The sequence below is a fragment of the Parasteatoda tepidariorum genome, chromosome 6, assembly GCF_982258835.1.
Source record: "Parasteatoda tepidariorum strain Cologne lab strain chromosome 6, Ptep-v5.0, whole genome shotgun sequence".
Classification (NCBI taxonomy): Eukaryota; Metazoa; Arthropoda; class Arachnida; order Araneae; family Theridiidae; genus Parasteatoda; species Parasteatoda tepidariorum.
This window is the reverse complement of record NC_141760.1, coordinates 4,537,204-4,555,139: the sequence shown is the minus strand read 5'-3', so window position 1 is coordinate 4,555,139 and position 17,936 is coordinate 4,537,204. Positions and strand designations below refer to the sequence as shown.

Below are 17,936 nucleotides of genomic sequence, written 5' to 3'. Positions count from 1 at the left end.
TTCTTCGTATTTTGTTCTTTCTATTTTTTTTTTTCTGTGGTTACTTTCTTTTCTTTCTGTTGTTTGAGCGAATTGTTAATAAACGTTACTGTAAATAGTCAATTATAATATTAATAATAATAAGTGTCTATCCTAACCTTCGAATGCAAAGCGACTAACATTAATGGACACTTTACATTTTTACTTGTAAATGATAAAAAATTACGAAAATTTACACACGTAAAAGTCTTATTATAATTATCAATGAATAAATATTTTACTTGCATTAAAAAAAATAATATATTTTCTTTCCGAAACTGTCATAATATATGCATAGATACTATATAAACACTATAATACTATATAAATATATATAAATGTTACTAAATATTTTGACACGTAAGAAGTTTGATCTTAAATACGAAAAAGGACTATAATTTTCCTTACAAATATTGTCATAGTGCAGACAGACTATATAAACTAATAAGAAAGAAGAAGGAAAAAGTAAGAATATTCTTTGTCTTTATATTATTTATTTATTATTTTATTCTGTCCTCAAGAATATTCTTTACCCAATTGACATTATTTTATCGATAGTTTTAATGTAATACAAAGTCAATAAACTGTATTATGTTAATAGTTAGGGGCAAGCTCCAAACATAGTTTGCACACTGCAAAAAAGAATAATATTGATTAGGCTCTTGTCAGTCCTTAAGATTCTGAAAATGAACTCGAAATTGATAGCATGTCACAATGAACTTGTGATGAATGGACTTTGTGTTGAACTCAATCATCTGGTCTGTCTTAGATAAAGAAGTGGAGTAAAATATGCGACGAAATTTCATACTTCACCAAACGAGTGACAACGACTTTTGTTTGTTTCATCTATCTTTTCTTTTCCTCCACATTTTAAATTCAGCCCTAACTTCAAAGATTTGATGGTTGCGCTAAGCTAAAATTATAAATTAGATTGCCGCAAGGAAACAACTAATATGTACAGTGTGCAAAACTAAAAACGGACCACCCTGAATTACTTTTGATCTGATGACCGGATCTTCACGTTTTAGGATTTGATCATAATGATTTCAGGGGGTGACCTCACATATGCTAATTAATTAGTGCAGACGATGTTTCAGGTTACGTTATCAGACAAAATAGCTTACTTTCTCTGAATAAATTATCTTTTTATCTTTTTCTCCCAATGGATTCGGATTTCTGACTCTAAAAATTCAGAGGTTAGCCACAATCTGGGAAATATGGTCCCAATAGTTTGGTCCAATCGTTCAAGTTAGATTATAAAAACTGCTGATTACATACTGTATTATGCATTTATTTAGTTTATGAGAACATACATTTGTTTTTAAATGCTTCCATAAGATCCTATTTTGTTTTAAACGAGTACAACACTTAACAATCGCTTTCTAAACGCCACCCAAAACTTTAAATGACAGTTTGTTCAATGGCAGTTGACAAAATAAAATTCCCTGTTTATAAATTGTTCGTATTTTCAAGTACAGTTGACTCGCGTTATAACGACCCCATCGGGACTGCCCCAATCTGGTCGTTATATCAAATGGTCGCTATATCAAAATGAGCAAATTTCCTTTGAAAATCGGTCACATAATGGTTTTAAACGTCATAATGCATGCATATACTATTTGTGGTATACATGTTATAAACTAAAAAAAGGATAGGATGCATACATTAATAAAACATAATGACATTTTAACAATTGAATTGCAACTGTTAACAATTAAGAATTTTATTTTAAAGTACAGATTAAAAAACATAGTATGACTAAAAAAAATCTAGTTTCTAATGAATTAATTTTTTGATGTACATAATTTGCGGTATATATAAAGAATTTTTTTTTTATGTACATAATCTGCAGTATTATAAAGAAGAGTAAACCGAGGAACATAAACGAGACTTCATTAGACGAAGACATTAATTTTTGATGTGCATTAATTTGTTGAAGTTACATATTAAGAAGACTTAACATATGTGTGCTTGTTCAAGGTCAACCATTCAACCCCACTTTCCAATAGGAAGTTAGAAAAGAGCGGTGCTCAAATTCACAGAGGGTCGTTATATTAGGAGTTGACCTTTTTTACGGTCGTTATAGCAAGAGTAAAATAACGTTATCTTTTATGGATGTGAATTGGGACTCCTTCACAGGGTCGTTCTATCATGTTGGTCGTTCTATCACAGGGTCGTTATAACACGAGTCGACTGTATATCTACAGAGTTGAGAAAAACTATTTTCCCAACTGGGAGAGCCTGTTTGCACTCAGGTGCACGCCAAATGAATGACAAGTTCCTTGCACGATCGTATATCAATATCGCCAACTCTTGAAACAACCTTGCACAACCTCCTTTTTTTTTGCTTGCCTCCTTATTTATAATAATAAAAGTTATTAACAACAATAATCAATTAACAAGTAATAAGAATAAGTTAAAATTATATCTAAAACTTGTAACAAATGTACGTCTTTCTATTCGCTATTAATGAAACTGATGAAGGAATAATAAATACTAGTGGGCTGCGCCCGCTGCTCGCTAACGGTCGCCAACCCCCCAAAAATTGCTACGCAATCTTATATGGTTTGCTTCACAAACCAAGCTCGCTTCGCTCGCTGCTAACTTAGGTACATTGCAAATGCACAAAATTCTAAGAATTCAAAGCAATCATTCAAATCCATATAACAACTTTTTTTTAAAAAAAATTACATCTTTTCAGTAAATACTAAGTCATTAAAATAAATTTGAATTCAAATAAATGACATGTAATTCGTTAAACCTATTAGAAATGTGCTATAGTATAAAATCTTAATATAAAATTTCCAAAACTGATATCTCTTTAAAAAGGTTAAAATTTTGGCTATAATTAAGTCTATAAAAAATTGAAATAAGTGAATTGCAATGGAAAAACCTGCATAAACAAATAAATTCTAGTAAAACAAATAAATTCGTGATATAAATCAAAAATCGTCAAATAAATTCGTAATATATAAATTCGTGAAAAAAAGCGCTTTCAACAAAATACTAAAATAGAGATCTATCGACAAAGACTACTCACTTCTGCCTAGCTTATGCTCTCTCTGGTTATTTCAGTTTCCGTTTTTAAAGGCGCTATATGTTGAGCGCTTGAGCCATCTCAGCTAAATTTGGCATGTGACATTTTTAGTGGCAATCATGGGTCGATTTTCCAGCGTTGCCATTCGGGGAGTTGTAATGAGGCTTTCTTTTTGTCGCCGTGTAAGAGAAATATATATATAGATTGTTTCGTGCAGACGATTTTCTTTCACAACGTCACTAAAATAAAAATTCTTTATCTCGCGTTTGATTTGTTAAGAGCATGCCCGCATGAAACGCGCCATTTTTAGTAGTCCAATCAAATCCAATGCTCTTCCAACGTCCTATAGTTATTGCTTTTCCAAAAACAAGTATTGACTTATTTATTGAAATATGACGCCAAGTCTAGGATTCCAGCAAAGCTGCGAAACTGTAACCTTTCTTTTAAAAATAATTCTATGATATATATCGTAAAAGATAGCACGACCAAAAAAATTCTGCCAGACATGTTTAATTTTTAAAAGCTTTTAGATTGTTTTGAAGGCTTGTTTGTATAATTTGATAAGGAAATAAAAAGGAACCAGTCGCGGGTGATTACTCAAATCCACAATGGTCTTTTCTAAGCTTGCAGCCGAGTGTAGTTAAAATTGCATTTATGTAAAACTTATTAGTTTTGAAGAGTTTCAAGGCTTTTAATTTGTCATCAAGTATTTCCGGTCACTTATACGGTCACTTAAATAAAAAATTTCTAAACTGCTTTTTAGTTATGTTTTATTTTGCAATTCTAACCATTCTCTATTATCTTTAACATAAAAAAAGATACTTTCGAGAAATAAGCAGAAAAAAAGGACTTCGTAACTTTTAAAATATTACTTTTTAAGTGAAGAAACTGTTGAATTAGAAAAAGAAATAAGATATTCCGAAAAAAAAAGAGAAATTATAAGAACTTTTTCTACCATTTTTTATTCGAAGCTAATTAATGGTTCTACCATGGGGAGAGTAAATACTCGAAGCACTAATTAATGGGATTTTTCATGAAGAACTCCGCTTGTTGACGAGAATAATTACCCCAACTGGTGTGGAAATAAATCATTAAAACTATTCAAGAAGTTTGAAGAAATAAGAGAACGCTATTTTTTATACATATTTTTTTCTGATTTTTCATTGTTTTTTTGTCTGATTTCTCTATCAGAGGAGAAAAAAAAGTTTCCTATAAGGGAAACTGATCTAAATGATATTGGCTATTTTTTCTTCGTTGTTCTTATAAATAAGTTCATTATGGTAGATTCGTAGATTTCTATTTTTTAAATCATGCATGATTACAAAATAATGCATAGTCATGAAGCGTTAAAATTATTTATTTATTATTTTACTGTACGCTCTCAGAAATGAAACTCTCACTTTTAACGATTCAGCAAATTGTGAGATATATTTCGTTAATTATGATAATCATTTCATCAAGAAATCACGCATGATTTGTGACGAAACACAAAGTCTCATATATATATATATATATGGCGAAAATAGTTACTTAAGTCAGAACCTCATCACTATTTCAACACCTTAAATATACAAAGGTAATTCTTAATTGGACGAAACTAGAATGACGAAATTCGAAATATATCTTAACTTTTGACGAAACTCGCTTCCTAGAAGAAGCGATAGTTATTTCACCCTCTTGACAGAATGTTCGCTCGAAATATATACCAGGATACGTTTTCTTTAAAAATGAAAAAAAGTTTCGCAAAATTTGAGGATCTATTTTTTACAGTATTCGTTATTTTCAGTGATTAGTGCTATTCTTTTACTAAAGTAATTACTGAAGAAGTAATGTAACGCGGCCAGTTTCCCTGAGAAAAAAACGAGCTTAATACGGAAAAATTTTAAAATTTTTAAAATGTGTTAGTTTATGATAGTAAGGTTTGGAACCGTAGTGATTCATAGGATAGAACGTTCGCTTCCCTATGCGGTGACGCAGGTTTCAATCCCAGCTGTGGCTGGTTGATACGCACCGACCATAGTGCTAACCCAAAATATATCCTCAGAGGTAAACAGATCATGGACTTGAATCCCTTTGCCGTCAGGCTAACCATGGAAAGATTTCGTGGTTTTCCTCTCTATCTAACGCAACTATGGATTAGTTCCATCGATCCGCGAGTTCTATTGTTTTCTAGATCGGGTTAAAATTTATGAGACAATGAAGATTAACATTGATAGTGGTAAGCTCAGAATTGGTTTCTCTGTTCAACTCCGCTTATAAAATAAAATATTCCTAGCCCTAATGGTCAATTAGCCGTGGAATGACCATAATGATGTCAAATATGTCTAACACTATTGTCCTACTTGACATGAAAAAACACAAATAATGTCAAATATTTGTAACTTTTAATGCTCTGTTTTCAGTGGAATAACCCTAACAACGATAAATATTTTTAATCATATTGATCTACTTAAAAAATACAAATAGTTTGCCTACTCCTAGGTGAACCTTAGCCACCATCTTCAATTTATCAAAATCGAAAGTGGTCCGGAGGAAAGATAAATTGACTATTTATCATTTATACCAGTGACATATCGTTTTTTTACACTAAATAGCATGACATGAAGCTGAAATTGATATGATTAGTAGTTTAAAAGGTATAAAAGCTTTTGTGTATGCAAAGTATGATTTTTGACCCTTATCTCCTTGCTAGTCTGAGATTGCTTTTTTGACAAATTATTGTATTAGTACCTGATTGGAAACTCTGCTTTTTATGACAATCCCCATTTTAATGACATTAGTTGCTCCCCACCTCTCCATAACGTGTGGAAATTTATTTTACCCTGATTTGCCTCTCGGTCATCGTGATTTTTCCTGTTCTGTTTTTCTTCTTTTTTCTCTCTGTACTTCCGTGGTTTTTCTAGTTTTGTTTCTCACCTTCATTTTTACTTTTATCGTTGGCAACTTAACGTTTTTAATTTCAAATCATCTGGCAAGTCTTGAAAATAGGCGCCCATTTTTGGAGCCCTTGAAACATGTCGACTGTTATTTCATGTTTGTCTATTTTTGCAGCGAATGAAGTTTCCTATCAGGTAAAGTTAGTCTACGGTAAGAACTCCCCCAACCACAAATTCTGATGCCGTCTGTTGCTACGGAAACAAGAATAGCTCATTTCAGGGAGGTTAGCTTCTCTTCACTGTAGGACTAACACAATAGACAGAAGAAAAAGATTACGAGCCAAAACCTGTCCTAAACAGTGACGCCACACTCTTACTTGAAATAGTTATACCTCGTTACCACAGTCACCGCCACGGATCGAGACGAATGGCTGGGGGAGTACTTACTTTAGACAAACTATAATGTCTTACTAATTCAGTTTCTTGGGATTATTTATGTAAATAAGATATTGTTTCCGAAGTATTTGTTCACACTGAATCCAATGAGGCCTTAACCAAATTAAGAGAGCTGATAGATTTGTAGTTGAAAGGGTTTTATATTTAGGGAATTATAATTTCTAACAAATGCTTATTTACAAATAAAACCTTTATAACTTAATAACGATCAGTTATCAGGCTCTTTAATTTGATACCATTTGATTTAGCGTGCGGAAGTTCTGAGAAAATTTTTTTAAACTTCCCTTTCATATTTTCTTGGTTCTATATTATTCAATATGTTACTTTTTTTGCAAAAATTTTAATTTCATGGAACGATAAGAATTTCGAATACCATTGAACTAGAAAATTAAAGAAAAAAAACACCACTGTTTATTTAGTCAACACTATTGTTTGAACATTATGACAGTACTATTGAAAACGAAAATTATCTGACAAAGAAAATACCCGAAATGTCTTTCACAAATCAAGATAAATTTTTTGGCTCAGCCTTTTTTTTTTGGGGGGGGGGGGGGTATGAAATAAGAAATATAAATTATTTTCTCCATTTTACATTGGTTGTAGCGACATGAACTGTTGAAAATGTAAGTTTGGGCAAAAGAATTTATAAAGAATCGCAGAAATCCCACCAAATGTGAGATAAATATGACACCTAGAAGAATAATGTTAAAAGTAAAAAAAATAATATCAAACGATTTCTAGTTAGAGTTCTAATTTGGCTAACAAATTGTTATTAAAAAATGCATTTATAAAACAGAGTTGTGAAGGAACTTTTGATTCTGTTACCGAAAGCAACATAATTTTTGCTTTAATTTCATACATTTATTTTTATTTTAGACTTTTAAAACGAAAATATTTCAACTTCCGATTAAGGCAGGAGTTTGAAATTAAACTAACCTTTTATAGCAACGATGTCCTTCACCTACAGAATGAATAAAACTTGGTGATGTATTCAAAGCTAAAACTGTAGGTTTTTATTTTTTGTACCAAAATAATTAGAACTTCCCCCCCCCCCCCCGAATAATCAAGGTACAAAAATGAACATACTATAGTTTCGGTTCTATGAACAAGAACCTTTCTCAGGATCTAAACACAATGGTGACTGGAAAGTAAGGAAAAAAAACACTTTAAAAGTGATTTAATCAATAAGGACGACCCATAACCAATAGGAATAGGGTTATTACAATAATGCACTGTTAAGCGCATTTCTTTATGACACAAATTAGATGGAATGATTAATAATTTAAAGTTTTTAAATATGAAATGTCTTCATCACAATTATTGAACATGTATCTATTTGGGACACAAATTTCATGAGATAATAAGAAATTACAAATTTTATGTTTAAATTAAGCATGTTTTTTTTAAAAATTATGCATGAAATAAAGCATTTTTTATGCTAACAAGAATTAGGTCAATTGATAAGAAAATAAATCTTTTAAATGCTGATTAAATATATAAATCACTAAAATGAGTTTTTCAGCGCATGAACATATTCTTGCCCGCAATACAAATTAGATCAAGAAATGAAAAAATTATAAATTTAAAATACCTACTAAATGTATGTGGCACAATTAAACGAATTTTCGGCAGTGGAAATGAAAAAAAAAAAGAGAAACTACGAATCTCAAGTACTTTTCAAATAGGTTCATCACAATTATAATCTTTTTAAGCGCAATGCTTTGTGACACAAATAGCATGGATTGATAAGAAATTAAAAATCTTCAGTACTTTATAATTCTCAATGCAATTATAGAGTGTGGGGCACGTTCTACTTTTGGGGCAAATTAGATGGAGTAAGCAATAAAAACTATATATCTTAAATACCTCATTAAAAAGTATTAACACAATTATTCTCTATTGAACTAATACTTGGTTAGGATATGCTAATTAGATGAAATGATAAAAAATTATAATAAATACTTATTACATGCTAGAAGGCGAAGCTCCTTTTTAACTCGAAGATTGCAAATGTTGTTTCGTTGCATAAAACAGTTTCTTCGACCAAAGATGGAATTATTTACATAAAGAATTCTTTTTTGTTTTCTCTTTATGCTTCTCACGCCCAATATTCATTTCCTTAAATTAAATGTTTATTTTGAATCAAGTTTGAATATTGAATAGTATGAAAGATCTCTTCATTTAATTATGCAGTGAAAGTAAACAACTTTCCTTTTTTAAAAATAACATTTAAAATGAAAGGTTTGTTATAACAAATTTGGGGAGTTCACCAACTTAATTTAATAGTATCGTCTACCCAACAGGCATTGAATATAATTACTCCATGCATCACAACGTGCAGGAAGCTGTTCGTAAAATTCTAAATCAGCAAACAAATCTTTTTAACGCTAATTTATAGTAACTTAATTTATACCAAAAATAATATTTTTAAAACGGATAATAGGTTTAGACACTGATTCAAATAAAAGTACCTTGAAATGTAGCGTAATAAGGTTATATCATAGAATTACGTTATAATTAAGAAAAAACTCTTTTAGTTTTAAAATTTTAATTTAGAAAATAATCAAAATCTGAATCGTAATAATATCAAAGTAAAAAAAAAATAATCGATATTATCGGTAAATATCCTTTTTAATTTGGGATACAAAAATATTTTAGAAGAAAACGATACCCTTATGACTTTCAATAGTATATAACTAAAACAATATAGAAATTATTGTGAGAAAACTGGGTCCTACCATGTGCTTTTCTGGTCAGTAAAAACTGCACCGACAGCAATTCAAAACTGCACCATCATTAGATTTTTATACATAGTTAAAAATATATCACAAGTATGCTCTATTAAGCGCATTTTTTTATTGTGATACTAACTAATAATGCGCATTACAACTATGCACAATAAACAATTTTTCAATTCGATGACATAAAATATATAAATCTTTAATACTTAATATAATAGTATGTCATACTTATCCTGAATTTGACAAATTTTTAATTGAATTGCTAATTAGAATGATTCGAAAATGATAATCTTATATTTTTATTAAGTAAGTATATCGTAATTATACGCTCATAAATAAATTTCTAATTGTCGCATAAATTAATGGTATGTGAACGTTCACTCTTTAACTTATCTCTAATTCTGACACAAAAGAGATTAAATGATTAAACAATCATAAGACTTAAGCACTTATTAAATATGAATATCGTACTATTTCTTCTCGTAACAAAATAGATGCGGCCTTCTTTTGTTTAGATAAATGCAGCTTAAATGCGGTAAATATAAAGAGGAGAATTGAAGCCTCCTTTTTATACTGTCTTCATAACAATTAAGCATTAGGAACATTTTTGAAAGTCTCCGCTTCTAAAGACTATTCACGCCATTTATTCATTGTACTGAATTTGATTGACGCCAAAATAACCTTTAGCTTATTTCTTCATTGTTAGCAACACAATACCTCTCTTCCAATTCAAAAATGTGCATTTTAAATTACTTTTAGGCTAATTAGAACCCTTCGAGTTGTGATGATATGCCCTGTTATTGATGACTACCTGTGCTCCATCTTTGGCGAAATACTGTATCGCCATACGTCGCCAAAGATTTGCTGGCAATTCAAAATGAGGGCGATTTCTCAGAAATTGCTAATGCGTGTTTTAGTAAAATATTTTAATGTTTGTACTTATTATACCATTATTGATGATTTATGTTCACTGTTGGACTCTAATGATGAGCTAAGTCTAGAATGTATATTTCAGGTATAATTGCTCCATTAGTCAATGGTTAATAGCCGTTTAACTGCGTTTAAGTTCGATAAACATTTTTATCAAATATGTGTTCATTTACTCTTCTTATTTAAAATGAGGGGAAAAGGAATTATAAAGCACAGGCTTCAATCTTAAGGATGCGCCCGAATTTGCACAACAAGATTTACTCAAATTTTTTTTTCTAAAATAACTTAAATTTCTCTTAGTATTATTTTTAAAAATTACGTCATTGTTTCGCCTTCAAAATGAATTGCTTGAATCTGAAATTTTTAGCATGCTGTATCGTGAAGCAGGATAACTTAATCTTCAAATAAAAAGTATTTTTCACTTTTAATTTAACAATCCATTATTTTTATTTTTAAATAACTTAGTCATGTTTTCAATAAATTTAGGAATCATGTTATTTATAATTAATAACTTTACAATAAAAGTTATTAATATGATAATTTAACCCTATGTGGTCATAACAGTTTTAACATAGTTGTTATACTGGTCCTAGTTCATTTTAGTTTGAGATGATTTAGTTTTATGATGGATTGGGAAAAAAATGTTTTTAAGCAGAAAAAACATTAAAACACTCTAGCACAATCTGTAAAATATTATTTTGAATTTAATACTTTAGTATCTCCAAAGCATATAGACCTAATTGGAAAAAAACAGGTATTGTAATTTGGTGTATAGTGGCTGAGAGCAGAGATACACGTCGGAAACGGTAAAAAAGATGTGATGGCTGAGATCAGAGATACACGACTGAAACTGTAAAAACAGTTTTGATGGTTGAGACCAGGAATACACAGCTGAAGTGGGGAAAAAAGTTTTGATATCTGAGCGCAGAGATACACGACTGGAACAGTATAAAAAATTGCGGTGGCTGAGAACAGAGATACACGATTGGAACGGTAAAGAAAATTTTGATAGCTGAGAGCAGAGATACACGACTGAAACAGTAAAATAAAAGGTTTCGTGGCAGAGCAGAGATACGCGACTGAAACTGTAAAAGAAAGTTTTTGTAACTGAGAGCAGAGATACACGACGGAACGGTAAAAAAAAAAAGGGTTCGTGGCTGTGAGCATAGATAAGCGACTGAAACTGCAAAAAAAAATATTGTAGCTGAGAGCAGAGATACACGACTGGAACGGTAAAAAAAAAGTTTTAGTGGCTGAGAGCAGATATGTGACTGAAACGGAAAAAAAAAAGTTTTGGCTTCGAAAATCAGTGATACACAACTGCAGCTGGGAAAAAAATTGGTGGCTGAGAGCGACAATATAAGACTGGAACTGTAAAAAAGTTTTGGTGGTTGAGAGAATAGAGATACACTACTGGAACGGTAAATTGACATAATTTTTGCCTTTTTTGTATCTAGTTTGAACTTACAATAATAGTATTTCTAGCCTGTGTTTAAACACTAGGAAATTTTGTTGGAAATTTAATGTGCACCATTTTTTTGTAAAATATATTATTTACAAAGTTAAATTTTTCTCAACCTAGTAAATCTTATTTCATAGTTATCAAGTAAATTACATTGCACTGTTTAATAAAATCGAAATGACAAAATACTTTATATTTACGTTTCATTCGTATTCATACTTTATACATCATTAAAAATTTGCTATTTTCCAATAAAATAGTAGGACCTTTTGTATTCTAACAAAATTAGTTTTTGCCTTTTATTGTGTATCTTTTTTAGTCTCAAATATTATTCTAAAGTTTAATATTGCTCAACTAAACAAATTGGCTTTTAAAAGTTATGAAGTAAATGACTTTTCATAGCTTTTTTTTATTAAATACGAAATTGCAAAATTCTTTATATTTAATACATTCCAATAAAATATTACAAGCCTTTTTGTTCTTACAAAATTAAGAATTGACATTCAGATATGCACTACTTTTAGTTACCAATATTAATATTAAAGTAAAATGCTGCACCATTAAACAAATTGCTTGGACAGAAACATAAAGTAAATTATCTTCTATCTCTTTTTTTATAAATTCAAAATTACAAAACGTAATGGTCAATGTTTAAAATAAAAAAATGCAGTTTGTGTAATAAAGATAAGCAAGTTGGAAATAAGATATTTTGTAACTTTATAGCTAGTTTAAGCTTACTTTATAATGACTATTTCTTAAGAATCTAGTTCTAGCCTATGCGTTCAAACAAAATTAAATTATAACATTTAGTATGCACCGTTTCTTTTAATACGATTATTAACATAAAGTTAAACGTTTTTTCGGCAAACAAATTGGCTTGCAAGAGTCAGCAATCAAGTACTACTTTCTTCTAATTGGAAAACTAATTACACAACTTTTATTATGTTTTTTTTTATCTTGTAATGTTTGTTTTTGTTATGCTCAGAAACAACTTTAATCATTCATCAAACAATCCTTTCTTCTCCGACTTCTGTTATTCTTTTTGAGACGTTCTTTTTTTTTTCTTCAGGATTATCCTAGTCGCTGCAAGAAGAAAGAAAATAAGATTTAGCAATCCGTGCAGGATGAAATAATAATAATAAAGAAAAGAAGAAGAAAAAAGAAAGCTTCGAGAATCCCGTCTTCTTCATCTTTCAAGAAGCCAAGTAACCGAGGATGAAAATTTCTAGAAGTGAGGAAAAACGATAAGAACTCTTTTCTTTGTGGAACGGGTAAGATTCTAAGTTCTTGTGTAATATTCTGATAGCTTTTACTTTCTTCTTTTTATAACATCTTTTTAAGATCCATTCTTTTTATGGTAAAAAATTTTCTTTTATGAATGAGTTTGGATGGTGGTTTTTTTTTCTAAAACTTATTATCAAATGAAATTTTTCTTTTTTTAATAACAGAATAACTGCTTTTTGAAGTGTCATTGCTAAAGATTACAGTGTTGTTATATATTTCAAACAGTGTTGAAAATAATATGTTTCTTATAAAATAAAGGAATAAACTAATGGTGAGTATACATGTGGAATAATATGTTTTTTTTTATTCATCCAATCTTTTAATAGCTGTTCAAAAAATGTTCGCTAATTTGAAAAATCAATTTAAAAAAGAAGCGAAAAAAATATACAGAAACGTACAGTTTTCTCAGTTCTACTTTGAGAACGAGAGGATATTTAATTTAGGAAATTCTGATATTGGTAACAAAGTTAAACAACAGATGGCATAACTGAATTTTAAAAAAAAATTTAATTAATGTTTTCTGCCACATCTCAGACCATTTCAATTGAAATGTTTCCTGAACGAATGTAAATTTTGTCCTCTGAGTGCGATCGTTGCTGCTGCAAATTTTAGTTATTTTAAAATAAAATATGTTTTATAATTGTTCACAGTTTATACTGCTATTAATTGAGTAATTTCGAAAAGTATAAATCATCTGGTTTCCTAAGCATAATGCAACAAACCGTGCATTTCCATCTTTCCATCAACGCTATTTTTCAGCAAAATTTTAATTTTTTTTTTTAAGGGGGCATTAGGATAGGTACTTTGACATTATATGTTTATTCCACGTCATTTAGGCCAATAGGGCTAGGAATATTTGGCGTTATTAAGGTTATTCCACTGTGATGAACCATTAGGGTAAAAAATATTTGACTTTATTTGTGTTTTTTCATGATAAATAGGTCAATAGGGTTAAGAATATTTAACATTATTAGGGTTATTCCGTGACAAATAGGACATAGAATATTTTATTAGAATATTGATTTGATGAAACAGATTGAAAACTGATTTTTAGATTTAGGAAAGCCTACACCTGAAACTTCAGAAACGCTCAGAGGCTTATCAAACTAAAGTACTTTCTAAAAACTGTGTAAGTAAAAAATACAATAATGAATAAGTAGGAGGAATTCTATATCAAATGGCATGAATTAAATATGATAAGTAAGTTTTACTTAATTTTAAACTGGCTAATTATGCAATAAATAGATTTTTTGTTTTGTTTACATGTAGAATACTAAAATCAAAAGGCAAAAAATAAATAACATCCAACGTAGAAAAAAAAAATTTTTTTTGCATTTTTTAATTTGCTTTCTCTAAAATAATTTTATTAATTTCTTAGAAATGCTGGAACTCTGTGAAGCAAAATAAAATGCATTAATGTTATGAAAACACTTTATGCCTAATGTAGTAGTTACGAAATGTTATTTTGATACATAGTTATTAAGAAAACAATAGTTATGTGAAACTTCTCTTTCAAAATGAATAATTATCTGATATAGTTTAGTTTGAAAAGTACTTTTCTGTTCACCGGGAGCAAGTTAAGAGTCGCCAAAAATGTAGGCCTTCTCTGACTTTTTTTTAAATTTATTTTTGTTATTTTTTTAAACACACAAAAATTAAATAAAAATGAATAAAATAAATAGTTAAATTTCCTTGTTCCCCACTAACAGAAAAGTAATGAAGAAATCTATAGATATACGAATCAATTATAATAAAATCAATATTTATATGATATAGCTATTATGAAATATTAATTATATGACTTTATTATATATGAAATAATTACTCTGATATGAAAGATAATTTTTCAAAAAGTTATTTTGTGTCAATGAAATTATTTAAGAATAAAAATTAAAAATATTTTAAAATGAAAAAAGTTTTTTTTTTTTTTTTTTTTTTTTTTAAAGAATATAAAAGTTGGAATTTGTTTTGGTAAAAAATTAACTCAGTTATTAACAAATTAAAAGTAAGTCATAATTAAGTTTATTGACATATTTATTTTTACTTTTATCTTTAAATACATCATGTTTATGACTAAATTTAATTTTGTCCAAAGCAGTTTTACCTCAAGAAATTCGTAAACTCAAAACATCGGTTTTACTTAAATTTATTCCCTAACGTGAGCATGAATAGACATTTTGGTTAGCTTATTTCTCTCTTTTTTCCATAAAAAAAATGAAAGTAGTACTGCGAATTTGCATTTCTATCAGGAACCATATGTACAGTCAGCAAAAAAAAAAAGATATCACCCTGAATAACTTTTGTTCTAATGATCGGATTTTCACGAACTAAGTGTCAATCTTAATGGTTCCTGGGGGTGACCTCAAATATGCTAATTAATTAGTGCTAACTATTAATTAAGTTACGAAATCAGACACAAAAACGTACTTTCTCTGAATAAACATGTATTTTTTTTTACATATTTGGAATCCTGACCCTTAAAATAGGGGGGTAGACAAAATTTCGAAAAAAATGGGTTGTAAATTAGGTCGCAATAAGGATTTATATATCTGGCGATTTTTTAAAAATATGCCAAATTACCTCGCCATAGAAGGGGAAATAATTTATAACAACCATAAAGAAACTGAATGAATGACAAGATGGGAAAAGATAGTGCTTCTCGTTGCTAAGCAACCAAAAGAATTTTTCGCGTTGCTTTCTGGGCTTTTTTTTTTTTTTAATCTCCTTTTAAAAGAAAATTTAAATAAATTATTAAATTATTTTTGATTCTGCAAGATTATAGAATCTTTACCTTTTTATCTGACATTATTTATTTTTTTAAAGCTGTTTTAATGTAATTTGTATGACAGTTTTGAATTAAAAACAAATTTTTATAAGTTATCATAAATTTTTGAAGAGTTGTAGGGTTGAATGCTATTGCCCCTCACTTCGAGTTTCTTAGGGAAGGAAAAAAAAGTGATCAAGCAGAGGTGGACCTGATAAAAGATAGCTATTCTGATGCATAATCGCAAAATTTTATAGAAATCACGGTATTTATTTTCGATAAAATTGTAAAACTTAATAAATGTTATATGGCCAACGATTTTGTCCCTTTTTTTTGTTAGTTGAAACCAGCTTACGCATTCTTGTAATTTTTACATTTTATCTTTGAAATTTCAATCTCGAAAGACATGCATGAAGTGACGCCTAGTCCAAAGAATCTAAGTTAAATAGTTGTAAGGCCGATTATTACAAAAACAATTAACTACTCTGGTTCAATGAAACAATTACAGTAAAACTTGTGTAAGTTGACCACTTCATGTGCATTGTTTTAGTGGCCAACGTAGACCAGTGGTCAACTTATAGAAGGGGTGGGACATTGTTTACTTTTTCGTTTCCCACATGTTGCTATGTATTTAATTTTTTTTTTACTTGACATTAAAATTTGATTTAGCAAATGGCTAAATGAATATCTCAAGAAATGTGTTTAAACCTAAACGAACTTCAATTTGTTACACAGAAATGATTTTAATATTTAACTAACTTTTAAAAAAAAATTATTTTGTTAGTTATGCATGTGAAGTGTTTAATAAAAACAATTTCTTAAAATATCAGAACAGCAAAACATTGAAAACTTTAACAAAACTAAATTATTTTAACACTTTAAAATTTATTCTGTTATTACTACACATACAAGCCTATTTGCTCACTATTGCAACTGGAAGAGCAACTTTTCAACTAACACACCTGTTTTCAATGAATGAATGAAAGAAATGGTCAAAAGCTGACTCCCTACAGTTTCCCCAGATGGTCAACTCACAAAAGGGTTTAGATTAGCTTTTTACACAATTTCACCAAACAAGTGAAATATTAACATACATTGCAAAATGACAGAAAATTTTCTGAATTTTTTTTTCTGGTCAACTTATGAGGGTTTTCATAGAATTTCTCCTATATTATAGAATAGAATTTCATACTCCTAGACAAAATTAACTTATTTCAGTGGTCAACATACAAGATAGACAGGTGGTCAAGTTACAAAGGTTTTGCTTCTTTATTATGTAGGAAAATTTCCGTTCTTGATAATTGTGGTCAACTTATTCAGGTGTAAAACTTACAAGTGTGGTCAACTTGGCAGGTTTCACTGTATAAATAAATCATTAATATTTTTGTTTTTTTATTACGAAATATTAGGAGAAATTTGTATACATAATTTCTTCAAAACGTGTGTTAAAACTATGATTATAAGTAATTTAAGAAGAAAAAAGTCAAATGGAGTAAAAGAACAATTTTTGAGATAATGATTGTAAAAATAGCACGTTTTTCAAATCTTTTTACAATTTTTTATTTTAGTAGTTGTTTAACAAAACAAGGCATATCGAACATTTTCCTGATATAGCAATATTTTTTTGAACTGTGCAAAAGTTGAGAAATCATACAAACAACTTTTAAAGAAAATATTTTCACCTTTTTAAGACAAAAGGGTAACTTAAAAGGGTTAGCGCACAAGATTAACTTTGAATGTTGAATTAAAATTGCATGCCCATAGTTTTTTGTTCATTTAAAAAACAAAACAATCTGTTAAATTTTTCCCCTGTGCGCACATACGCATTTACTTTTCATTACTCGAATAAATAAGAAGCAATAAAAAAAATAAAATTAATAATTTATCTTCATTTTTCGTAAACAATAGTATTTTTAGTAAATAGTCAGCTGTTCTGCTTCGAATGATATTGTGTGTGATCAGAAGAATATTTTTAATTTCTTAACAAGATTTAATTCTCAGATAGCTGGGAATAATTCTAAGTTTTCTTTCAATAAGAACTTAGCAATAATTTAAAAAGTAATTTTATTTTAAAGAAAAACATAAATTAAAGTACTTAAATGATTGAACAGTATATTATTGGAAAAAAATATACATAATAGAATTTAAAAAAAATTGCATTAAAATTCAATAAAAAAGTTAGAAAAATAATTCTGCGAAACACGCACAGACAGGTAATTTACAAATTTATTTTAAGATTAAGGCGATATATAAGATGTAAAGAAGTTTTAAAAAACTCTACTCTAAACTCAGCTGCACGACAGCCCATGGAGGGCCAAGGCCTACTGTGCCCACCTCAGTTTTCTGGACCTAGGGCTCTGGGGTGCAG

General features: G+C 29.2%; 1 protein-coding gene across 1 annotated transcript in view; it reads left to right on the top strand.

Moving 5' to 3' along the window:
• The window catches only part of LOC107454766 (dopamine receptor 1), a 328,591-nt gene that overhangs the window by 255,473 nt on the left and 55,182 nt on the right, over positions 1–17,936 (top strand). Inside the window, exon 4 of the mRNA XM_071179038.2 lies at positions 12,590–12,791. The gene's annotated coding sequence lies outside the window, so the exon portion shown is untranslated. The remainder of the gene's footprint in view (positions 1–12,589; positions 12,792–17,936) is intronic.